General features: G+C 40.3%; 1 protein-coding gene and 1 long non-coding RNA gene across 2 annotated transcripts in view; one reads left to right on the forward strand and one right to left on the reverse strand.

The window, feature by feature from the left end:
• Nucleotides 1–7,410: 7,410 nt before the first annotated feature.
• Nucleotides 7,411–8,735, reverse strand: LOC124501433 (uncharacterized). Its single transcript, XR_006959761.1, has 2 exons — nt 8,269–8,735; nt 7,411–7,836 (listed from the first exon to the last, which is right to left on the reverse strand). It is a non-coding gene; the product is annotated as an uncharacterized LOC124501433 (long non-coding RNA).
• Nucleotides 8,724–26,664, forward strand: part of UBAP1 (ubiquitin associated protein 1) — a 61,731-nt gene continuing 43,790 nt past the window's right edge. Inside the window, exon 1 of the mRNA XM_047065595.1 lies at nt 8,724–8,806. The gene's annotated coding sequence lies outside the window, so the exon portion shown is untranslated. The remainder of the gene's footprint in view (nt 8,807–26,664) is intronic.

Consider the following 26,664-nt stretch of genomic DNA (forward strand, 5'->3'; position numbering starts at 1 on the left):
GACCTGAGCTGTAGTCAGACATTCAACCGATAGCTACCCGGGTGCTCCTAAAACATTTTTTCTTTAAAGTTTATTTATTTATTTTGAGAGAGAGAGAGAGAGAGAGAGAGAGAGAGAGAGAACAAGCAGGAGAGGGGCAGAGAGAGAGAGGGAGAGAGAGAAACCCAAGTAGTTTCTGCACTGTCAGTGTGGAGCCTGACACAGGGCTCAAACTCTCCAACCGTGAGATCATGACCTGAGCCAAAATCAAGAATTGAATGCTTAACTGACTGAACTACCCAGGTGCCCCCTAAAGCATTTTTTAAAGGACTTTTAAATTTTAAGTAATCTTTACACCCAACTGTGGGGCTTGAAGTCACAACCCCAAGATCAAGAGTCCCATGCTCTACCAACTGATCCAGCCAGGTTCTCCTAGAGCATTTCTTTTTAAGTTTATCTGTTTATTTTGAGAGAGAGCGAGAGCGAGAACCAGAGTGAGAGTGAGAGAGAGTGTACAAGTGGAGGAGGGGCAGAGAGAGAGAAGGAGAGAGAGAGAATCCCAAAAGGGCTTTGCACCTCGATGCAGGGCTCGGACCCAGGAACCATAAGATCATGACCTGAGCTAAAGTCAGACACTCAACCAACTAAGCCACCCAGGTGTCCCCCACCAGGGCATTTTTAAATAAGCAAACAGAGGGGAGAAATTATAAATTACCCATAAGCCTTCCACCAAGAGTTAACCACTATAATATTTTGGCATATGTCCTTTCAGAATTTCAAATTGAAAATTATATTGTGTGTATGTGTATAATTTTACAAAAATGAGACCATATTGAATATATGGTTAGTAGCTCTTTTTAACTTAGCAATGTTTTACAAGCATCTTTTCATATTTACATACTTCTATAACATCCTTTTTTTAGACTTTATTTTTTAGAACTGTTTAAGATTTACAGAAAAAATTGAGCAGATAGTGCAGAGAATTCCCATATTCCCCCAACCCCACCAGGTTCCCCTATTACTAACACCTTGCATTAATGCAGTGCATTTGTTACACTTAGTGAAGCAGTATTGATGAATTATCATTAGCAAAGTTCATAGTTTACATTAAGGTTCGCCCTTTGTATTGTATAGTTCTATAGATTTTGACAAATGTATAAGGTCATGTATTCACCATTATAGTGTCATATAGAATAATTTTAAAGCCCTAAAAAATGCTGTGTATCTCACCTATTTATCCCCCTCCCCTAATTCCTGGTAACCGCTGATCTTACTGTATCTACATAACATCCTTTTATAACATCTTTTTTTTTAATTTATTTATTTGAGAGAGACAAAGACAGCACGAGTGGGGGAGGGGCAGAGAGAGAGAGAGAGAGAGAGAGAGAGAGAGAGAGAAAGAGAATCCCAAGCAAGCTCCATGCTGCCAGCACAGAACCCAATGCAGGGCTGGAACTCACGAAACAGTGAGATCATGACCTAAGCTGAAACCAAGAGAAGCTTAACCGACTGAGCCAATCAGGTGCCCCTATAACATCCTTTTTAATGGCTGCATAACATTGTCTCATGTGCATTTATCCAGCCAACCCCCTCTTATGGGACACTGATGCTGTTAAAAGACTAGAATGATAACATCACAACAGCAAGTCAAACTTTGCTGACCTGGCACAGGATTCACTTGCCCACATGCTCACAATTAACTCATTCTAATATTTCATTACCTTTGGGCAAAGGAACCTTTTCGATCTCACACACTATCTTGGAAACCAGAAGAAAACATCTGGCATTCACTCTGATGGGGGAACCAAGGCAAAGCTGTAAACACCATCTGTTAATTTTTCCTTCCAAAGGAGTCTTTCCAAATTTCCAGAGGGTTCTCTTTGCAAATTCCTTGTTACAGTTAGTAGCACCAGAAGCAAATGAAATCATTGTGTTTTCTAATGAAGTTCTGGGCTGAGAGGCTGGGCTTCCAGGCCTTCCTGCTGCATAGGTGGGTACACATCCTCACAGGCTGCCTCTGATCTCCTCCATTGGTGCCAGTCTCTACCTCCTTAAGCAGGGCAGCTATGTATGGCTGTGTACTTTGTGCTCATAAAAGTGCTTGGTTGAGGGGTCCAGAGAGGGTTAAAATCCAGCTGCACTCAATTTGCCAAGCTTTATCCCTGGCATAGCATCCACTCAGAAAGGATGATTTTTTTTTTTTTTTTTTTTTTTTTTTTTTGCACAAAGCCACAGTTTAGCATAGTGGCTGGTCTTCAAGCTTGCTGACATTAACTATTATAATTGTCTGTTATGATTGTCTTCCTCCAAAGATTCTTGATGACTGAAACCTGGTATTATTTACTCTTTGTTCCCACTGTAGCACTGGATTTGGTGTATAGTAGACCTCGGTGTATCAGCTGAATGATTATTAGAGACAGGGCTCTTTTATTTTTATTTATTTATTTATTTATTTATTTATTTATTTATTTTAAATATATGAAATTTATTGTCAAATTGGTTTCCGTACAACACCCAGTGCTCATCCCAACAGGTGAGACAGGGCTCTTTTAACTGAGGGACAGGATAGTCTACTCACACCATTTAAACAAATTTGATACAATTATCTTTTACTATTACCACTTACTATTAAGGAATTGTCTTTTTTTTTTTTTTTTTTTTTATAATTTTTTTTTTTTTTTCAACGTTTATTTATTTTTGGGACAGAGAGAGACAGAGCATGAACGGGGGAGGGGCAGAGAGAGAGGGAGACACAGAGTCGGAAACAGGCTCCAGGCTCTGAGCCATCAGCCCAGAGCCCGACGCGGGGCTCGAACTCACGGACCGCGAGATCGTGACCTGGCTGAAGTCGGACGCTTAACCGACTGCGCCACCCAGGCGCCCCAAGGAATTGTCTTTTATAACTCTTTCACAGGTGACTCTTACCAGGCTTCTTGCTCTTTTTTACTAGGTTTTCTCTTGCTTTTCATATCTGGTTCTCCATCTCTCTCTTTGATTCTGTGAACCACTGAATAACTTTTTGAGGTTGGTCATTATGTCTCTGTTTTGGGACCCATTCTCTGTTCTGAAAACTACATTTCCCGGCTCCTTTTGCCAGCTGCTAGCTAGATTCCAACGGTGAGAGGCAATGGCAGGAAACTGGAGGGCTGGAGGAAGGGAGAAGTCAGGGCAATTCTTCCTCTCTCTCTCACAGCTGTGACTTCTTCCAGTCACATCTTCCAGCAGTGACTGCGACCTTCTCTCTGGTTTCCACTTCCCCCACCTCCTTGGTTCCAAGTCCTGCTGCCCACCCCCTTCAGGCATGTCCTGCTCCCTTCAGAGCCACAATAAGAGTTTGGTGTGTATCTTTGCACTCTGTTATCTATGTTAAAATATCTAAATCTACATTTATTTTTATTTTTTATTTAAATAAACTCTATGCCACATGTGGCGCTTGAACTCATGACCCCAAGATCAAGAATCACATGCTCCACCAACTGAGCCAGCCAGGCATTCTTCTAAACCTGTACTTATATCTATGTCTATATTTATATCTGTATGTCTAGCTGTTTCTTTTTTTATAAAAATGGATACAATAAGCATTATTCTATAACTGGCTTTTTACTTCACAATGTATTGTGATAGTCATTGCCATGCTGCTCTACAAAAATGGTTTCATCAATTTGTACTGCCATCAACAGTGTATAAATATGCTTATTTCTCCATCCGTGACAGCACTGGATATAATTAATCCTTTTAGCTTTTTCCAATTTGTTAGGTGAAAAATGGGGCCTTTTCCCATTTTTAAAAATTATCAGTCATGTTGGCTATCTTTGTATATGCTCACTAGCTATTTATTTGTTTCTTCTTTAGTGAATTGCCTCTTGACAAGTTATACCCATGTATTTTTTAAAAAACTTTTATTTTGTGACAGAGTGAGCATGAGTGGGAGAGAGGGGCAGAGGGAGGGAGAGAATCCCAAGTGGGCTCCGAGCAGTCATCGCAGAGCCTGATGCAGGGCTCAAACTCATGAACTGCAAGATCATGACCTGAGCCGAAATCAGGAGTTGGTTGTTTAACCAACTGAGTCACCCAGGTGCCCCTATACCCATATTTTTCTATTCAACCATTTCATTAATTTATTTATTTGAGAGAGAGAGAGAGAGCGAGCAGGGGAGGGGCAGAGGGAGAGGGGCAGAGGAAGAGGCAGAAAGTCCCAAGCAGGTTCCAGGCTGTCAGCCTTGACTTGGGCCTCTATCCTATGAACTGTGAGATCATGACCTGAGCCAAAATTAAAAGTCAGGTGCTTAACTGACTGAGCCACCCAGGTGCCTCAAGATTTTATTTTTAAGTAATTTATACACCTAACATGGGGCTTGAACTCACAACCCCAAGATCATGAGTTGCACGCTTTACTGATTAAGCCAGCCAGGTGCTCCAAGACTTGAGTCCTTAATTGTTATCTTGAGCTTCTAGGGAGGGGCAAAGGGTTTCAACCTGACCCCCATGATTCTAAGGATTTATCCAGACTTTTCTCTTTAATTTCCCAGCAGAAAAGCTTCCAGTGACTTTATTTATAGCCTTAGAACTATTAAACCCAAGCCACGCCTCTTCGTACTTGCTCTCTCCAGCCTTATTTTCCTCTGCTCTCCTACATATACCCATACTGATTCTGAATTTTTGTGGAGCTTTCTTGAATCCATGCCTGTGCCTAAACTGCTTTGTTCTCATTGCTTTGGGCACCCTTCATTCTATCTGTTCTTTAAGGTCTAGCTTAAATCCTTCAATTTTCCATATAGTTCTCCTTTGTTTCTCAAGTCTACTCAGATTCTCTCTCCTCTCTACTTCTGAGGTATGCAATGTACTGCCTTGGGAACTCCATAATTTTCTGCCAGATACTATCATTTTCTGTACACCTGTCTGATTCCTTCACTTGACCTCCTTAAGAGTATCTCTGCAGACTCATGGTGTCTGGCATATGGTCTAAGTAAATTCTGGATGGCTAAAGATTAAGAGCTGGTTGTCTTTCCTGTTTCTGCTCTTAGACACCCCAAAAGCCTCATTTATGAAGTGAAGGAGAAAGAAAAGGAAAAGTGGAAGGAGTGCAAGCTGATGCCCCTTGGCCTGGAGTGCTGCTTCTAGACAGCGGGTGTGCTGGCACCATCTAGGTGCATTGGGAAGGAAAGACACAGGGCAGGGGGAGTGGAGGACTGGTATCTTATTCAACCTCTTCTGACCCCAAGAGAATTACCATCAGCATTCACACATGGAAATTGTCAAGTATGAGTCACTTCTAGGAAGGTGAAGTATTTGTTTCTCCAGGAAATGTCCTTACTTCATTTCCATTTCTTAAGAAGGGGTTGTGTCTGGGGCACCTTGATGACTCTGTCAGTTGAGTGTCCAACTCTTGATTTCAGCTCAGGTCTTGATCTCAGGGTCATGAATTCAAGCCCTACATTGGGTTCCACGCTGGGTGTGGAGCCTACTTTAAAAAAATAAAATGAGGGGCGCCTGGGTGGCGCAGTCGGTTGAGCGTCCGACTTCAGCCAGGTCACGATCTCGCAGTCCGTGAGTTCGAGCCCCGCGTCGGGCTCTGGGCTGATGGCTCGGAGCCTGGAGACTGTTTCCGATTCTGTGTCTCCCTCTCTCTCTGCCCCTCCCCCGTTCATGCTCTGTCTCTCTCTGTCCCAAAAATAAATAAACGTTAAAAAAAAAATTAAAAAAAAAAATAAAATGAGTTGTGTCCATAGGGAACAGGCACACAGCAGGCTGGCTCAGGAGTAGAACACTGATCAGTGTTTCTCAGGGATCAGAAACCTGATCCCTACTTAAAGCAAGAAGGGAGAGAAGGAAAAATTATTGGATCAGGAGACCTAGGCTGGTGGGGAAATCTCAGGAAGTCCTTATCTGATAGGGGAGGCATGTCTCTGGTCTCAGGGAGTCCTACTGTAAGAGGCACAGGCCCAGACCTCCAAAGGTTCTTCCCTTCCTAATCCTCCATGACACCACAGTCTTTCTTTTCTTTTCTTTTTTCTTAGACATTTAAATTTTTTTTTAAGTTTATTTATTTTGAGAGAGAGAAAGCGTGAGAGAAAGCCTGCACAAATGGGAGAAGGCAAAGAAAAGGAGACACAGAATCCTAAGCAGGCTCCATGCCATCAGCACAGAGCCCAATGGGGGGCTTGTACTCACTAACTGTGAGATCATGACCGGAGTCAAGATTAAGAGTCAGATGCTTAACTAACTAATTTAGCCACTCAGGCGCCCGGCACCATAGTCTTCTAATTCTTTTTCTACTCCTCTTGTCACTACTTTACCAAATCCTTCCCTGCTTCGTCTTCCCATGCCCTGTCAGTGTTCCAAAGGGTCCTATCCTCAGAAATTTTAATTAATCTGATTTTCCATTCTTCTAGCCAAACCTGTAAGAATTTGAGGTCAAAAACCTTAAAGTCATCCTTGAGTCCTTTCATTTCCATTGTGCATCGAATCTGGGAGCAAATTCTTACTGCGCTACCTTCAAAATGTACCCAGAACCGAGCTATTTCTAATCAGTTTCACTACTACTACAACTGTACAGTCCCACTTAGGACTATCATTTCCTGCTTGGAATACTGTGATAATTTTTAAATGGTCTTTCTTCTTACACTCTTGCCCTTCTTTAGCTTATGCTCAGTGAGTAGAGTGATTCTGCTAAAAAGATCATTTCCCTTCTCTGCTCACAACTTTCCAATGGCTTTCAGCTCACTTAGAGTGAAAGCCAAAGTCCTTAAAATGACCTAAAGGACCCTGTGTGATTTAGTCCCCTGTTACCTCTCTGACTTCATCTCCTCTTTGCTTACTCCATTCCAGCTACACTGGGCTGCATACTGTTCCTAGAACATAGAAGGTGAGCTTCCACTTCAGGATCTCTTATTTGGTGTTCCCCTCAGTTGGCATTTTCTACTCCTAAATATCTGCAAATCTTTCACTTCCCTCTATTTTTAACTCAGATATCACATTTCCCTGGCCATCCTTTATAAATTTCAACCTTGGATACCTTTTTATCTCCTTTCCTCTGCTTTATTTTTTTCTTCTTAACACCTATCACCATTATTATTAGTCATTTTCCTCTCGAATATAAGCTCTGTGAGAGCAGGGATTTTTTTGGGGAGGGGTCTCTTTTATACACTGCTCTATCCCCAGTGCATAGAACAGTGCCTGGTATACTGCAGGCAGTCAGGAAATGCTTGTTGAATTATGAGTGAAAAGTTTAATTGCTCAAGAAGTATCAGTATACTACACATATATACTCCTTGCCTCTTTTTAATTTCCAAGTTTACATTCCCTCCTGGACATCTCTCTGGAAAATTTGCCATCATCTTAATTTGGACAGCTGAACTCACTATTATCTCCTCTAGCACTTCAGTAAACCTTACTTTTTTTTTGTTTATGTTTAAAAAAGACCCCCAGAACTTGCTTTTTCTTATGATTTATTCTCCCATGATTTATTCTCCCTCCCATTCTCTACATGGGAGTGTTGTTGAGTTAATCCCTTCAATCTTGGTTCAGTTCATTCCCTGGTCTCCATCCCTGATGTCTCTGCTTTACTTCAGGTGTGAATCTTTTACTCAGTGCAGAAGTCTGCCCTGTAGTCTGCAGTCCATTTTATTCACTGCTACCATTTAAATTCTCCTGATGAAGAGCTTTGTTCCAGTAGTCTTCCACAAGCCTTCTGTGGCTGCCCATTATTTGTTGAATTAAGTAGGCAAATAATCCAGAATCGACGATTTGCTATTCTCTGCTTATTTTAACTTCCCCCTTCTGGAATGCCCACTTTCTTTCATTGTGAGTTAAAACTGCTGCACCCTTCAAAGTACAAACGGTATCTTCTCTGTAGCTCTGAAGAGAAAACAGGGCTCAAGAATTAGGTATGAGAGCACACACATTCTTTATGTACCCAGAAAGTGTAGAGATGTGAACCTTTTCTGATCCTCCAGCCAAAAGCCATTTTGTCCAGAGCAATTAACGCACCTGTTAGGCCATTATCACTCTCTGATTTTTCCTCGAGTTAACTGTGCTTCTATTTCTCTCACCAAAAAGGAACTTTCGGGAACAAAGATTCATCTCACGCAGTTATGAATCCTCCATGCACCGAATTTCAAGAGACATCCAATAAATGCACAAGGCAGTCAATATTTGGGATTGGATTACCTAGTTTAAATCGGTGAATGTCACAATTGGAGGAAGATTTAGAGGTCATCTTTCAACCCAATCTTTGTAAATGGGGAAAGTGAGGTCCGGAAAGGGTAGGACTTGTACCGGGTCACTGACCTGCGACCAGAAGCCAGACATTCTCATTCCCAAGTAGGTCTCATTGGTAAGTCTTTGTGCGTCCCTTCACGATTCGAGGCTCTCAGATTTCCTCCTGGGCCGCTTCTCCAGCCTCTACGCCTTAACCTCTGAATGACTCCCCCCACCTCCCTTCCCTTTCTCCCTTATGGGTCAGCAAGGTCCACTCGTTCCAATTGCAGCGGTCCAGGCAACTAGAGTTGTTTGGCAGAAGAGAGATTAGTTACGTCACCGTCGACTCCTCCCATTGGCCCAGGGAGGGTGGAGCGCGGCGCCTTGACGTCCGACGCCCAAAGGGGCGGAGTGGTGAGGGGAAGGAGGAGGGAAGTAGGACTTCAACATGGCGGCTGTGGTACTGGCAGTGGCTACGGTGACGGCCTGGCCCCGGGCGGGCAGAGTTGGAGGCGGTGGCGTTCGCTCTCCCTAGAGGCCGTCAGGAGCTCAGCGGGGACCGAGCCTGGGAGGCCGGCCGGCGCCAGCACCTTTCGGCTTCTGGGACGGCGGCGGCAGCGGCGTTCAGGTGAGGGGGGCCTCCCGCTGGGAGAAGGGGAGAGGGGCGGAGTTGGGGGAGGGGACCGGTACCGGGAGACGGATGGGGGAGGGTTCCTTGGGAAGAGGTTGGAGGCCGAGCCGGAAGAAAGGAGCTATAGCTGAGGAGTGGGAGGGAGAAGGGGCTAGAAATTGGTGACTTGGGAGGATTCTGGGAGAAAGGTCGGAGTGAGGGGACCCGAGTTGAAGGGGCGGAAGGCAGATGGGATGCGGAAAATGAGTTCGGATTAAGGGAACTAATACCTTACTGAAAGACAGGCGCAGTAGATGTCTATCTGGCTGGAGTAAGAGCTCTGTGGGAATTAGAGGATGTCGGGGAGGAGGATCCAGGTTTTAGTAAAGAAGGTGAGTGATCTGGAGTTGAGGGTGAGCTGGGGAAGTGAGATGCAGATTTACTTCTCCCTGAGCCGTTGAGATTAGGGAGAAAGGGAGGAAACCAGAGCCTGGGTGAAGGGCCTTTGGGGATATCTTTGACATTGTCTGGTCTTCCCCGGTATATTTGTCTTGCCTCTTTTGTTTATTTCTTGGGTGGAGACTTACCTGTATAGTCCACCTGGGCCTCAGAAACAGTCCCAAATCTTTCCTGTGGAACGTCAAGTTATACTTCATTTATTTGATCTCTATCAGGGATCTCTGACTTTGGATTGTCTCCACACGTACTTGTTTCCAGACTGGTCTTTTAAAAGTATGGCTGGGCATGAAAATGCGTTTTATATTAAACTGAAGTGAAAATTTGAGAGTTTTAAAATAACATGCAGTGTTGGAAAACCAGATTGGGCAATTTAGTTGACTATTAAATACTTTCTGTTCTAACCCCACTTACTAGTGTTTTCTCTCTTTCCTCAGTTATAATTATTAGCATTTGAGAAATTGGATAGACATGATGGATGTTTCTCTTTGGAATTTTGTCATATTTGATGGTGGGAAAAACAGGGTACTTAGTCTTTAGTGATAGCTAGTTCTTTCTTGTTACTGTCCCAAACTAGTTAAACTGAAAGTTTATGTATTGTGTTATAACAAAAAATGTGAAGTGTTCAAAGTCTAAAAGAATTACATTCTCTGCATTAGCCTATAAAGTGGAATTTTAGAAATTAAATTTTTATTTCTAATCCATTCTATTTAGCTTTTCTGTTATTCATTTAACATTTAATGCGTGCTCTGTGTTGCATTAAGAGTCATTCTCATTATGGAAATGGGAAAATTAATGTTTCTCTAATGATCATCTCTATCACTGCACAGCAAATAACTTACTTGCTATGGCCTCATTGGAAGAAAAGGATTACTTTAGAAATAAAGACAGTGGGGGGCGCCTGGGTGGCGCAGTCGGTTAAGCGTCCGACTTCAGCCAGGTCACGATCTCGCGGTCCGTGAGTTCGAGCCCCGCGTCAGGCTCTGGGCTGATGGCTCGGAGCCTGGAGCCTGTTTCCGATTCTGTGTCTGCCTCTCTCTCTGCCCCTCCCCCGTTCATGCTCTGTCTCTCTCTGTCCCAAAAATAAATAAACGTTGAAAAAAAAATTTTTTTAAAAAAAGAAATAAAGACAGTGGAAGAAAATTAAAGTTTGTGGATATAAGAAGTTTCTGAAATTTTTCTTTGGTTTAGAATTTGACTCATGACCTCATCATGACATTTTGTGTGTATCTGAAAGATTTTATTATTTACATTATTTTTATTGACATAAAAAAAATCCTTTTTAAAAGTAGTATCTATGCAAATGTGGGGCTTGAACTCACAACCCTGAGATCAAGAGTCTCATGCTCTACCGACTGAGCCAACCAGGTGCCCCTGAAAGATTTTATTTAAAAAAAATTTTTTTTAAAGTTTAATAGAGTGAGCGAGGTGGGGTGGGGCAGGGGGCGGGCAGAGAGAGGGAGAGAGAGAGAGAGAGAAAGAGAGAGAGAATTCCAAGCAGGCTCTGCATTTTCAGTGCAGAGCCCGACAGGCTTGAACTCATGAACCATGAGATCATGACATAAGTCAAAACCAAGAGTTGGACGCTCAACTGACTGAGCCACCCAAGCACCCCTGAAAGATTTTATTTTTTATTTTGGTTTTGAAGGAGACAGTATCCTGAAGTGATAATATTAGGTCTGTAGACAGTCATCACTGGTTATTCATATTTCTCAGATTGGCAAGTGTTAAGTTTATTTTGTGCATCTTTTCTTTTACATCTTGAATGTGGTAAGGTGTTTAAAATGGTGATTCCTGAAATTTAATTCAGTGACTAAAATCCTCTTGAGTATTTTCAGCATTACAAATGTATTTTCATTATCCCACAGTGTAGATGGCCTGTATTATAAATTTCCCTGATCTCTAATTAAATTGAATAGTTTGAGTTTTTTTTTTTTTTTAAAGTAAGCTGTATGCTCAAGGTGGGGCTTGAACTTGAACTCGTGACCTTGAGATCTAGAGTTGTGTGCCCTACTGACTGAGTCACTCAGGTGTTGCTGTTTTGAGATTTTCTTTTTTTAAGTTTATTTATTTTGAGAGAAAGTGTGAGTGGGGGAGGAACAGAGAGAGAGGAGAGAGCCAGAATCCCAAGCAGGCTGGGGCTTGACAAACCCATGAACTGGGAGATCATGACCTGAGCTGAAGTCAGATGCTTTAACCAATTGCCACCCTTCTGCCCCTCCTGTTTTGAGATTTTTAACATGTAGATTATTTTAACTGTAAACTTTTTTCCCACAGGCAAACCAAAAAATCCCAATACCATCAATTCATCATTGATTAGGTAATTTTTCTTTAGACAGGCTTTTTCAGGAAATGTAAAAAGTGGTATGTAGTACCTTAAATATTAAATAGCTTTTATTTAGAATCAAAAACTTGAATTAAATCTTAGAAATCAGATGAGTTTATATTTTGACATAACTTGGGAATCCCTGCTTCTATATCATGAAGATAAGTGAAAATCTTTTTTTTTCCATAATCTAATAAAGGAAAGAGCCTTTCAGTTAAAGGAAGACGTAGGCAGGTATTCCTCTTCTAACCAGTAGTGCACAATTTTGTAATATTGGAAATGATTTGAATTAAGAGTAATATTTTCCTATCAGTTGAGAGTTGTAATTTTAGGTTTTAAAATTTTTAGGTGAGATTAGCAAGATTTATAAAGGGAAGTGTGCTAACACTGGGCCTGTGCTAATGAGGTAGGCATTGTTAAACACTTGACATAATCTCTTAATCTTTGCAATTTGCAATAATCTCTAATCTTTGATTAGGTAGGCAGTTTGTGATACACATACTTTTTAGGTGTTGAGGAAATTGAGGATCAGTGAAGTTGAGTAATTTAAGGTTACAGCTATAAAATGGTAGAGTCTGGATTTGGACTCAGATTTGTTCAACTTCAATGCCCAAACTACATCTGCTACACTTTCATCCCTCTTAGGCAGTCACAGGGCCATTTCATTTCCTATAAAGTAAATTTAAAGTATAGCCACTATTTTTATTTATTTATTTATTTATTTATTTATTTATTTATTCATTCATTCATTCTTTAAAAACATTTTTTTAAATGTTTATTTTTGAGAGAGACAGAGACAGAGGATGAGCGGGGGAGGGGCAGAGAGAGTGAGACAAAGAACTCAAAGCTATTTAAAACTACTTGTTCTCTTTGTAGTATAGTGTAACTGGAATGATAAATAGTTCATTAAAATTTTAGTCATTAAGATGTCATTAGTACTTGAGGAGGAAATGAATACCTGAATATTTTGTACTTAACGAAATAAACTGGATAAACTGGGTAAGAGGCTAAGTTTTCTTATTTCTATTGTTGTGTCAGGTTGGATTCAGTTCATTAAGGGCCAAAATTTGTATCTGGCAGTAGTCCACATGTGTTCTCATAATTCTGGATTGGTCATTATCAGTTGCTTAATTGTTTACCAAACACTTTTAATGTTTGAGTCACTGAGTTGGCTCATGGTATTTGTGCATCTTGTGGTTACTGAGTCAAGAGCCAGCAGTATGTGTTTTGGTTTCCTCACTTCCTCCACAACACTTGATATTGTCAGACTTTTAAATTTTTTTCTAATCTGGTGGGTTTGAAATGGTATCTGTTTGGTTTTTATTACGTTTCCTTAAGTTGAGCCTCCTTTCATATATTCATTCATTATTTGTGCTTCTTTCATGAAGTGTGTTCAAGTTCTTTGCCAATTTCTTGTTTCTCTTTTTCTGATTGACTTTTAAGACTTCTTTATATATGTAATTTTGTATACTAATTATTTGCTAACTACGGGCTACAAATAATCTGTTTTCAATTTGTGACTTTTCATCTCTTTATAGTCTTGGTATTAGAAAAGCTCATAATTTTAATGAATTGAAATTTTCAGCTTTTTATGGTTTGTGCTTTTTATATCATATTTAGGAAACCCTTCTCTGCCAGACATGCTATATGTTTGTAATTTTTTTTTTTTTTTTTTATTTTAAGTAATCTCTATCCCAGCACGGGGCTCAAACTCATGACCCCTAGATCAAGAATTACATGTTCTACAACCTGAGCCAGTCAGGCACCCTAGTGCCTGCAGTATTTTAAAGCAAATCTCAAACTTTCCTGTAAATACATTGTTACGAACCTTTGTTAAGGCTTTCTTTTAAAAACATAACCATCATGCTATTATCACATTGAACAATTAGTAATTCCTTAATATAATGTCATCTATATTCAGATTTCTCTTATTGTGTTAAAAATGTCACTTTACAGGCAGTTTGTTCCATTCACAGTTCAGATAAGGTCTGTATTTATCACTTATTTGGCTTTCATGTCTAAGGGTTTTTTATTATATGATAATTATCCCCTTTTCATATGATTGATTCTTTGGAGAAACCAGGCCATTTGTCCTGTAGGTATCCTATGTACATTCTCGTGTTTCTTTTCACTTGCTCCTCTATTTTTTGTAAACTAATAGAAGCTTGATTTAATTCATGTTTTTTATTTTTATTTATTTATTTAAACAATTCTTTTGTTAAAAAAAATGTTTTTAAATGTTTATTTTTGAGAGACAGAGCATGAGTAGGGGAGGAGCAGAGAGAGAGGGAGACACAGAATCCAAAGCCGGCTCCAGGCTCTGAACTGTCAGCACAGAGGCTGATGCAGGGCTTGAGCCCACAAACTGTGAGATCATGACCTGAGCCGAAGTTGGATGCTTAACTGACTGAGCCACCCAGGTGCCCCTTTATTTTTATTTTTTGACAGTAAGGGGAACAGCACATAGGTGGTGCTCTGTACTTTCGTTTACATCACACAAGGAGGTATATAATGAATGGTTGTCCCACTTTTAGTGATTTTAGTGGTTTAGTTGTTAGTTGTTCAGATGGTGTCAGTGTGATCCTTATATTATAAAATTCCCTATAAATCTTTACTTAATAGTTTAGAATTCACTGATGATACTTGAATCAGTTATTTAATTAGAAGTTTTGAAATTGTATCATCATGCTATTTCTGTCATATTTATGTTTTTGAAGTATTGTTCTTTTCTAAAGAGCTTTCCCTTAGTAGCAGGCTTATGCTGAAATTTAGTTCCTATCGAAAGGGGTGGATGAGCACACTTACCATGATGAGCACTGAGTAATGTATTGAATTGTTGAGTCACTGTATTGTACACCTGAAACTGATATAGCACTATGTTAACCATACTGGAATTAAAATAAAAACAATAAAAAGAAAAAAATAAAAAGGACAAATGCTTTGTTCTTTTAATTACCAATTTCAGAGTAAAGAGTTAGTATAACAGGGGTGCCTGGGTGGCTTAGTTGGTTAAACCTCTGACTTTGGCTCAGGTCATGATCTTGCAGTCTGTGAATTCCAGCCCCACGTCGGGCTCTGTGCTGACAGCTGTGAGCCTGGAGCCTGCTTTGGATTCTGTGTCTCCCTCTCTCTCTGCCCCTCCCTCATTCATGCTCTCTCTCTCTCTCTCTCTCTCTCAAAAATAAACATTAAAAAAAATTAAAAAAAAAGATTATAACAGTAGTCTCTTACGGTAGGTTATTTTTGGGGTTTTCAATTTTTTTTGACTGTTGGTTTTCTAAGGATCTTTTCTTTGATTATTATAAACTTGGGGATTTATACCATGTGTTTGAAATAGTTATAGTCATTCTTTTTTTTTCTTAAGATTTTGTTTTTAAGTAATTAAAAAAAAAAAAAGATTTTAAGTAATCTCTATACCTGGTGTGGGATTTGAACCCACAACCCTGAGATCCAGGAGTTGGATATTCTACCTGTAGCCATTTTGAGGTACAAGTTGTTTCATCTTTGATCAACCCTAACCATTTCAGGTTGGTAGCTTTTTCATATGAACTGTAATTTTTTTTTTAAAGTTTTATTTATATAAGTAATCTCTACACCCAACATGGGGCTTGAACTCACGACCCCAGGCGCTTCTGCCTGAACCAACCAGGCGCCCCATGAACTATAAATCTTTGAAAGATAGAGGTGCCTGGTGGCTCTGTCATTTGGGCGTCCAACTTTGGCTCAGGTCATGGTCTCATGGTTCGTGGGTTCGAGCTAAGGGCTTGACTCTGTGTCAGACTCTGGGCTGACAGGTCAGAGCTTGGAGCCTGCTTTGGATTCTGTGTCTCCCTCTCTCTCTCTCTCTGCCCCTTCCCCACTCGTGTTCGGTCTCTCTCTCAAAAATAAATAAACGTTAAAATATTTGAAAGATGGGGCGCCTGGGTGGCTCAGTCAGTTAAGCGGCCGACTTCGGCTCAGGTCACGATCTCGCGGTCCGTGAGTTCGAGCCCCGCGTCGGGCTCTGTGCTGACAGTTCGGAGCCTGGAGCCTGTTTCAGATTCTGTGTCTCCCTCTCACTGACCCTCCCCCATTCGTGCTCTGTCTCTCTCTGTCTCAAAAATAAACGTTAAAAAAAAAAAATATTTGAAAGATGTCTTTCATACACAACAGATGACCCAGGTTAATCTTACAAATTCTTCCTGTACATGTGAAAATAACCATTTCTCTAAGAATTAATGCAGAAATGATATTGAGAACTCAAAATGTAGATGCTAGGGATGCTCAACGATAGTGTCTTTTTGCTTCTACATTTTTATTTATTTTGAAGTTAAAAAACTTCATTTTTTTAAGTAGGCTCCACACACTTGAATTTGCAACCCTGAGATCAGGAGTCACATGCTGTACCGACAGAGCCATCCAGGCACCCCTACAGACATTTTTAAAATAACAAGTTTAGGGGCACCTGGGTGGTTCATTTGGTTGAGTGTCTGACTCTTGATTTTGCTCAGGTCATGATCCCAGGGTTGAGCCCATATCCGGCTCCGTGCTGAGTGTGGAGCCTGCTTAAGATTCTGTCTCTCTGTCTCTGTCCCTCTCTCTCTCCCCTGCTCCCCCTCTCCCCATCTCTGCCTCTCCCCCCCACCCCACTCTCCCTTGAATCCGTGAACTGTGAGATGGTGACCTGAGCCAAAGTTGGATGCTTAACCAACTGAACCACTCAGGTGCCCCGTGAGTTCTCTTTATGATGAGGTTGTAAATTACCAATCTAATTTCTTTAATAGGTATAGGGCTATTTTTGTTTCTTTCTTCTGTAGTGATCTTTGGCAGTTTGTGGTTTTTATGAAATTGGTTCATTTCAGCCAGATTGCCAGACTTGGCATAAGATTGTTTTTTTTTTTTTTTTCAACGTTTATTTATTTTTGGGACAGAGAGAGACAGAGCATGAACGGGGGAGGGGCAGAGAGAGAGGGAGACACAGAATCGGAAACAGGCTCCAGGCTCCGAGCCATCAGCCCAGAGCCTGACGCGGGGCTCGAACTCACCGACCGTGAGATCGTGACCTGGCTGAAGTCGGACGCTTAACCGACTGCGCCACCCAGGCGCCCCCGCATAAAATTGTTTTGATATGGTATTCTGTTTTAATCTTTGTAAATGTGTATGGTCTCTTTCATTCTTGATAGCAGTAGTTTTCTTTTTTTTTCTTTTTTCTTTTTTTTTCTGATAAGCCTTGCCCAGGGGGTTTATCAATTTAATTAACCTTTGTAAAGAATCACCTTTAGGTTTTAGTTTTCTCTTTGTTTTTCTTAGTTTTATTTTAATATTTTTAAGGTTTACCCATTTATTTTTGAGAGAGTGCTTTTGCATTTCAGGGGAGCAGGGCAGAGAGAGAGGGGGACAGTGAATCTGAAGCAAGCTCTGCATTGACAACAGAGACCTTCGTGCTGGCCTTGAATTCAGAAACCACGAGATCATGACCTGAGCCAAAGTCAGACGCTTAACCAACTGAGCCACTAAGCCTTATTTTATTTTATTTTTCTTTGAAAGACAGGGGGAATGTGTGAGTGGGGCAAAGGGGGAGAGAGAGAGAAGAGAGCCTTAAGCAGGCTCTACATTCAGCACGGAGTCTGACTCGGGGCTTGATCCCATAACCCTGGGATCATGGCCTGAGCTGAAATCAAGAGTCGGTCATTCAACTGATGGAGCCACCAAGTGCGCTTCTGTTATTTAGAAATGAATTGGTGCTTTCTTTTTTATTTTTTTATTTTTTATTAAAAAAAAAATTTTTTTTTTATTAACGTTTATTTATTTTTGAGACAGAGAGAGACAGAGCATGAATGAGGAAGGGTCAGAGAGAGGGAGACACAGAATCTGAAACAGGCTTCAGGCTCTGAGCTGTCAGCACAGAGCCCGACGCGGGGCTCGAACTCACAGACCGCGAGATCATGACCGGAGCGGAAGTCGGCCGCCCAATCGACTGAGCCACCCAGGCGCCCTAAGGTGCTTTCTTTTTTAAAAAAATCATGTATTTATCTGTTTTGAGAGAAATAGTGAGTGAGGAAGGAGCAGAAGGAGATGGGGAGAGAGAGAAACCCAAGAAGGCTACTGCTGTCAGTGTGGAGCCTGATGTGGGGCTTGGCCTCAGGTTTTAAGGTTTATCCATTTATTTTTGAGAGAGTGCATGAGTGTAGGGGGAGGGCCCAGAGAGAGAGAGGAACAGTGGATCTGAAGTGGGCTCTGCCCTGACAACAGAGATCCTAGTGTGGGCCTTGAACTCAGGAACCATGAGGTCATGACCTGAGCCAAAGTCAAGAGTCAGATGTTTAACTGACTGAGCCACGCAGGCACCCTGTATTTATTTTTGAAAGAGAAGTAGAAAGAGCGCTCACCAGTGGGAGTTGGGGGAGGGGCAGAGATAGAGGAGAGAGAATCCTAACCCGCCTCGACTCAGGGCTTGATCCCATGAACCATGAGATCATGGCCTTAGCTGAAATCAAGAGTTGGATGCTGAACAAACTGAGCCACCCAGGCGCCTCAGAATTGATGCTTTCTTATTTGAAGTCAGTGGTGTTCTGAGTTTTAATGTCGGCCTAATCAACTATGGTTTTGTTGTGCTACAAGCAGGTTTCCAAACTGCCTGTGTTGCTTTTGGTGCTAATATTTCCCATATTCCTGGAAATCATATACACCCTTTACATTATAGGTAAGTTAGCTGGATTGTACGTAGTTGGATAATTTATGCATTGTGTTAGAGTTGACAAAATTGTTACAGAGGTGAGAAATTTTAAAGATTTATGCTTACATTTATATTGGAAGTAATTCTATACGACATATAGTCCACATGTTGAACTTTTATATTTGGAATGTCTTTTTTTTTTTTTTAAGTTTAAAAAATTTTTAAAAAATGTTTATTCATTTTTGAGAGAGGGAAAGAGAGAGAGAGAGAGTGTGAGCAGCAGAGAAGGAGGGAGATATCGAATCTGAAGCAGGCTCCAGGCTCTGAGCTGTCAGCACAGAGTGCAACACGGGGCTTGAACCCACGGACTGAGAGCCCGACCTGCATGAGCCGAAGTCAGATGCTTAACTGACTGAGCCACCCAGGTGCCCCTTTAATGTTTGTTTATTTTTGAGAGAGAGGGAGGGAGACACAGAATCCGAACCAGGCTCCAGGCTCTAAATTGTCAGCACAGAGCCTGACTCCAGCTCAAACTCCGGAACCGAGAGATCATGACCTGAGCCGAAGTCGGATGCTTAACCAATTGAGCCACCCAGGTGCCCCCTTTTCTTTTCTTTTGAAAACACAGGTTTGCCTATTTTATCTATCTATCTATCTATCTATCTATCTATCTATCTATCTATCCAGGTGCCCCCTTTTCTTTTCTTTTGAAAACACAGGTTTGCCTATTTTATCTATCTATCTATCTATCTATCTATCTATCAATCAATCAATCAATTACCCAGGCACCTGGGATATTATTAAGTAACTTTGTTCCAGTAATCTGGTAAGATTTGATTCTCTATTTGACATGGATATGAAAAGGTTGTACTGTATATATATATATTTTAAAATGGACATAGTCCACTATATTGAAGTTTTAGTGATGTGCTGTGATTTTTTTTTAGTCTAAATTAGTATATATACCAGTATCTTCATTCTTTTTAAAAGTTTATTCAACTTTTAATGATGGTGGGAGAAGAAACTTAGTGAAATATATTTTTTTAAATGTTTATTATTTTGAGAGAGAGACACAGAGTGTGAGCAGGGGAGGGGCAGAGAGAGGGAGACACAGAATCCGAAGCAGGCTCCAGGCTCTGAGCTGCCAGCACAGAGCCCGACATGGGGCTTGAACTCATGACCCATGAGATCATGACCTGAGCCGAAGTCAGACGCTGAACAGACTGAGCCACCCTGGCACCCCGGAATATTTTCTTATTATTTGAAGGATGATAGACTTTTTTTTTCAACTTTTTTTTTTTTTTTTTTTTTTTTTTGGGACAGAGAGAGACAGAGCGAGACAGAGCATGAACGGGGGAGGAGCAGAGAGAGAGGGAGACACAGAATCGGAAACAGGCTCCAGGCTTTGAGCCATCAGCCCAGAGCCCGACGCGGGGCTCGAACTCCCAGACCGCGAGATCGTGACCTGGCTGAAGTCGGACGCTTAACCGACTGCGCCACCCAGGCGCCCCAAGGGATGATAGACTTTTGATTATTTTCCAGGAGAGTTGCAAAAGATTTAGTACATAAGTATGCTGAAATCATATATTTAACCTTTATAGAGAATTTTCCATTTGATTGCCAGGAACTCATAAGTCAATATAAAAATAAACGGGTTTTGGGTCACCTGGATGGCTCAGTTGGTTAAGTGTCTGGCTCTTGGTTTCACCTCAGATCGTGATCTGAGTTATGGGTTCAAGCCCCAAGTTGGGCTTTATGCTGGCAGTGTGGAGCCTGCTTAGGATTCTCTCTCTCTCCCCGCCCCCTCTTTTTCCTCCCCTCCCCCACTCACGTGCTCGCTTGCAAAAATAAATAAATAAACAAAAATAAATGGGTTTCAAAAAATTTAGAAAAATGAGTTTCTTACTGTAGGTGATGGTCTTTTGGAATCACCTTTCTTTGTTCTATAGAGTAAGTACAAGCCATTGAAATGTGGCTTTATTAAAATAAGATTTAGGAAGGTGAGGAGGTGTCAGTAGACGCTGGTGAGTAACTATTGCTTGTATTATGTTATTTAATCCTTATAATAACCCTCCGTAGATTCACTCCATTGTACTATTTAATTTCTAATATTACAAATCTTTTTTTTATTTGTAAGAAGAATATGTTTTGTTACCAGATAGAAATTACAACCTATTTTGATAACTATAAAGTACCTAAGATTAATGAAAAGATCTGTGTGTTTTTTGTGTCTTTTTATTAGAAATCATTTCAGATTAAGGTTTCTCAGTTGTAAAATAAAGAAGGAAGATTCTGTTGTGTACGGTGGTTTCCTCCCCCACCTGCCATCCACAAGGGGATATGTTCTAAGACCCTCAGTGGATGCCTGAAACTGTGCAGTTGTCCAGTTTATATACAGATGGTCCCCAACTTATAATGGTTTGATTTACAATTTTTTGGTTTTATGATGTGAAAGCAATATGTTTTCAGTAGAAATCATACTTTGAATTTTGAATCGTGATTTTTTTTCCCAGGTTGTGGTATGATACTCTCTTATAATGCTGGGCAGTGATAGCCAGCTGCAGCTCTCAGTCAGCCATGTGATCATGAGGGTAAACACCTTATACGCTTATAACCATTTTGTACCCATACAGCTGTTTTTCACTTTCAGTACAGTATTCAATAAATTACATGAGATATTCAACACTTTATTATAAAATAGACTTTGTGTTACATTATTTTGTCCAAGTATATGCTAATGTAAAGTGTTGTGAGCACGTATAAGGTAGGCTCAGCTAAGCTATGGTGTTCAGTAGGTTAGGTGTATTAATTGTATTTGTGACAGGATTTTTTTTCAATTTATGATGGTTTTATTGAGATGAAACTCCGTAAGTTGAAGAAGATCTGTAGTAAGGTTTTTCTTATACATATATATGTATGACCAATTTTATTTATTTATTCATCTTTTAAAAAATATTTTAAGTTATCTCTACACCCAACTTGGAGCTTGAACTCATAACCCTGGATCAAGAGTTTCATGTTCTACCAACAAAGCCAGCCAGGTGTTCTATGTATCTGGCTAGGTATGATCAGTTTTAATTTATAAATAAGGCACAGTAAGAAATTAACAACAATAATAAAAAATAAAATAGAACAATTACGTGAATGTGGTCTCTCTCTCTCAAAGTGTCTTATTGTACTGTACTCCCCCTTCTTGTGATCATGTGAGATGGATAAAATGCGTGATGAAATGAAGGGAGGTAAGTGTTGTAGGCATTGTGACTTACCATTAGGCTACTGATGAGGATCATCTGCTTTTATGAAGTTGTGCCATCTTTATATTGTTTGTTCCTTTGGTACTGCACAATATTCCCTTTGGGGTATAAGTTCTTGAGTTTGGTGAACAGAGCTCTGTTCTTTGTTTCCATGGGAAAAACCTTTCAGATTTCACATGACTCTAACAGAATGATGTAATCCACTGAGTATGAAGACTGTTGGAAGAACAGAAAAATTATGTTTGTGATTATTTCTCTCGGGTCAGATTCATAGCCCATGGTATGATGTTTAGCTTCCTTGTATAAAATACAAGTCAACCAATTATATTGTATTGGCTACTTGTAGAGTGAAATAGGGTTATTAGTGTTAAATAGTAAGCATTTTCTACTTAAAAAAGTGGGTGTGGACTGTGTGTACATACTGAATCATAGGCTCAACAAGTGATTACATGTGTTTATATGCTGTCATAACTAAGAATTTGAATGAAGTCTTGCATTATTTTTATTATAAGAGCATAAAAGCTGCTGAAGTCCATAGTTATAAAAGAATATATCCAGACCCTTAATTCTGAAAAGGTTGTCAGAGATCATTTGTTCCAGGCTTCCTCTTTTTATAGAAGCAGTCCTGAATTCTTCTTTTCCCCCCAAAGATTTTGACAGGCTCTAAACCATCCCAAAGTGATGGAAAAATTAAGGCTAGAACTCATGTTTTTAAGTATCTGGAGTTCTCTTTCTCTCTTACATTCTGGCATGAGTTGTGATACGATTTTTTTTTTTTTTTTTTTGAGAGAGTGTGAGAGGGTGCAAGTGAGAGAATCCCATGAGGGACAGAGAGAGAAAGAGGGAGAGAAGTGGGGCCCACCCAAAGCAGGGCTTGAGATCACTGGATGCAGGGCTCATGGTCACCTGAAGGGGGGCTCGAACTCACCTGATGTGGGAATTGAACTCAAGAACTGTGAAGTCATGACATGAGTCAAAGTCATATGCTTAACCGACTGAGCCAACCAGGCTCTCCGTGATGTGATTTTTGAAAGAGTTGGGGAGGAGATGACATTTTTGCTTCAGTTACTTCTTGAAATTATTTTTTTCCCAATGTTAATTCACAGTTGAAAGAATTGAATTGATAAGTTTGTGGCTGTATTTCCTTTTGGGACATTATACTTTTATTTTCCCCTTTTTTCCTTTTTATATTTTATTATATAAGTGCACATATATACGTATATATATTAGGCTCCATGCCCAACGTGGGGCTTGAACTCATGACCTTGAGATCAAGACTAGTATACTCTACTGACTGAGGCAGCCAGGTTCCCCTATTGTGTACATTTTAAAAATTTATTTTTGTTTTTAAGTAATCTCTATACCCAGCATGGTGCTTAAACTTATAACTCTGAGATCAGTTGTTGGATGCTCCACTGACTGAGCTAGCGAGGTGCCCCTGCAACATTGTACTTCTACTAAACTCTAAATCATGTTGAAGAAAATGTTAAATGAGGTGTAATGAATTGGTTAAGATACTGATTAAAAATTTCTAATTAGCTAATGCTTTATGTTATGACTCCCCATTCTAACTTGTAACTGTCAGCACTTTCTTGTTCTTACATTATGTTAGTCTCATAGGCCTTATAATTTCAGACTATTGGTGATTACAAAAATCATTCTTAAATTTTTCATTTTAAGGGCATTGTTTTGTTTACTCATATTTATAAAATACATATTAGTTAGGAATATTATAGAATTATCCTATTTTCAGAAAGTTTAAGGGAAGAGGGCAAGAGGATATGAAAAGGCCTCCCTCCCTGCTAAATATTAGATATGCTAGATGCTTGTAGAATTAAGAGGAACCCAGAGTTGATTCAGAGTTGAGGAAATCCTTATTTGGATTTTTCCTGACCCATTTTGAAATTAGTTGGAGTTTGTTAATTTTTAGTTTTTAATTTTTATTTTAGAGAAAGGAGCAGAGGGAGAGAGGGAATCTTTTTAATTTAATTTTTTTATTTTGAGAGAGAGAGTGTGAGGAGGGCAGGAGCAGAGAGAGAGGGAGAGAGAGAGTATCCCAAGCAGGCTCCGTGTTGTCAGTGCAAAGCCCAATGCAGGGCTTGATCTCATGAACCCTGAGATCATGACCTGAGCCAAAATCAGGAGTCGGACGCTTAACCAGCTGAGCCACCCAGGCCCCCAAGAATTAGCTAGAATTCTTAACTGCAGTTCTCATGAAAACAGATTGGGTCAGTAATTTACCTTGACAAATACTATATTTTTATGTACTGCTAATTGCTTTTTAAATTTTAGCAAGTTGATACTCAGCTATAACCAGTTTGTATTAAACTATGTGAAATGAATTTTGTGGGGAGCCTGGATGGCTCATTTAGTTAAGTGACTTGACTGACTCTTGATTTTGGCTCAGGTCATGATCTTAGGATTCATGAGTTTGAACCCTGCATCTGCACTGTCAGTGTGGAGTCTGCTTGGGATTCTCTCTCTCCCCCTCTCTCTCTGCCCTTTCCGTACTTGGACATACACATGCTTGCTCTTTCTCTCAAAATAAACTTACCAAAAAAAAAAAAAAAAATGAGCTTTGTGTCACTAGGTGCTCTTATAGCCTCAAGTATACCATATGATTAATAATTGGTAAAGCATCATTTTCAAATAATTAGTGAGAAAACTTGTACATTACAGCAACCTGTCTTTAAAATAACCTTCATTTTCTGGGGTGCCTGGCTGGCTCAGTTGGAAGAGCACGAGACTCTTGATCTCAGAGTCATGAGTTTGAACCCCATGTTGGATGTTGAGATTACTGAATAAAAAAATAAACAAAAAAATAACCTTCATTTTTCTAATTTTTTTTTATTTTTAAAAATTTTTTTTTTCAACGTTTTTTAATTTATTTTTGGGACAGAGAGAGACAGAGCATGAACAGGGGAGGGGCAGAGAGAGAGGGAGACACAGAATCGGAAACAGGCTCCAGGCTCCGAGCCATCAGCCCAGAGCCTGACGCGGGGCTTGAACTCACGGACCGCGAGATCGTTCTAATTTTTTTTTAAGTAAGGTAAGCCTTTTGTTGAATTTTGAGTCTCAGAAAGTTATTTTTGCTCTGTACCTTTCTATGTAGAATGAAAATAGGATTGATATATTTGGGTAGTTGCATAATGTTACTACACTTTTGATCTGGAATCTGGGGATGGAGTATGAGGTGAGCCTCTAACCTTTTTCTAAGTAGCTACCCTGTTGTTACATCACAAGTTTCCTTCCTTTCTTCCTTCCTCCCTCCCTCCCTTCCTTCCTTCCTTCCTTTTGTCACTTTCCTCACTTTCTATTTTTTAAGATTTTATTTTAAGGTTTATTTATTTTTGAGAGAGAGAGAGAGAACAGGGGAGGGGCAGAGAGAGAGAGAGAGAGTGAGAGAGAGAGAGAGAGAGAGAGAATACCAAGCAGGCTCCACACTCAAGCAGAAAGCCTGATGCAGGGTTTGAACCTGCAAACTATGAGATCATGACCTGAGCCAAAGTTGGACACTTAACTGACTGAGCCACCCAGGCGCCTCCCAAGATTTTATTTTTAAGTAATTTGTATACCCAACATAGGGCTTGAACTCATGACCCCTTGGGATCAAGAGTTGGACATTCTACTGACTGAGCTGGCTGGCGCCCCCATCATTTCACAAAATTTTAAATGGCAGCTTTATTATATACCACATTTCCAAATTTGGGTATTTTTAGGGATTTCTGTTCTGTTCCACTGATCTCTTTATGTGCCAGTATGGCACAGCTGTAAGTGTTAAATCTTACAATAAATATTTTAATATCTGACAGTCTAGTCTCCATTATTTTCTTCACAGTTTTCTTGGCTGCTGTTACTTATATTATTTCCATATGAAAGTTAGAATCAGCTTTTCTAGTTCATAAAACAGAAGACTCTAGTTTTCACTTTTATCATGACACATTTATGGAGTAGCTTAAGGAGAATCAATCTTAATAATGTAATGTGTCCTATCCAAGATTTAGTATATGCTTTTCCAATTACATAAGTCCTCTTTTCTGTTGCTCAGTAGAGCTTTAGTTTCTTCCTTTGTATCTTAAGTTTATTCTTGCTTCTTACCTCTGTGGCACATTGCATGTTTCAATTATATTTTGTCTAGTTATTGTGTATATGAAGGGCATTTGTTTTAGAATATACCTTGGAGATACTTTGGCTTTGGTTCCAGACCACCAAATAAAGTGAACAATGAAGCAAGTCAAATGAACCTTTTGGTTTCCCAGTGCACATGAATGTTATGTTTGTACCGTACTGTAGTCTATTAAGTGTGCAATAGCATTGTGTCTAAAAAAACAATGTACAAGAACAGCTGGGTGGCTCAATTGGGCGTTTGACTTGGGCTCAGGTCATGAACTCGCAGTCTGTGAGTTCGAGCCCTGCTTTGGGCTCTGTGCAGACCGCTCAGAGCCTGGAGCCTGCTTCAGATTCTCTCTTTCTCCCCCCCTCCCCTGCTCACACTCTGTCTCACTCTCAAAAATAAACATTAAAAGCAAAAAAACAATGTAGCAGGGGCACCTGGGTGGCTTAGTTGGTTAAGTGTCTGACTCTTGATTTTGGCTTAGGTCATAATCTCATTGTTTTGACAGCATAGAGCTTGCTTGGGATTCTCTCTCTCCTTCTGTTTCTTTCCTGCTTGTGTGTGCACTCTGTCTCTCAAAATAAATAAAAAACCTAAAAAATGAAAAAACAATGTACATACTTTAATTAAAAAGTACTTCATTACTAAAAAATGTTACCCATCATCTGAGCTTTCAGCAATTTGTAATCTTTTTGCTGGTATAGAGTCTTGCCTTGATGTTGATGGCTGCTGACTGATAAGAGTGTTGGTTTCTGAGGGTTGGGGTAGCTGTGGCAAGTTCTTAAAATAAGAGAAAAGTAAAGTTTGCTGCAATGATTGACTTTTTCTTTTTTTTTTCTTTTTAAAGTTTATTTTGAAAGAGCATGAGTGCGCATGCACAAGCTGGGGAGGGCAGAGAGAGAGCGAGAGAGGGAAAGAGAGAATCCCAAGCAGGCTCTGCTTTGTCAGTGCAGAGCCCAAAGTGGGGCTGGATCTCAGGGACCATGAGATCATGACCTGAGCCGAAATCAAGAGTTGAACACTTAACCAATTGAGCCACCCAGGCACCCCCCCCCCGCCCCCCATTGACCT

This window comes from Lynx rufus, unplaced genomic scaffold (genome assembly GCF_022079265.1).
Source record: "Lynx rufus isolate CCGP_SWC_20201006 ecotype Redwood Valley unplaced genomic scaffold, mLynRuf1.p SCAF_10, whole genome shotgun sequence".
In the NCBI taxonomy this organism is placed as follows: Eukaryota; Metazoa; Chordata; class Mammalia; order Carnivora; family Felidae; genus Lynx; species Lynx rufus.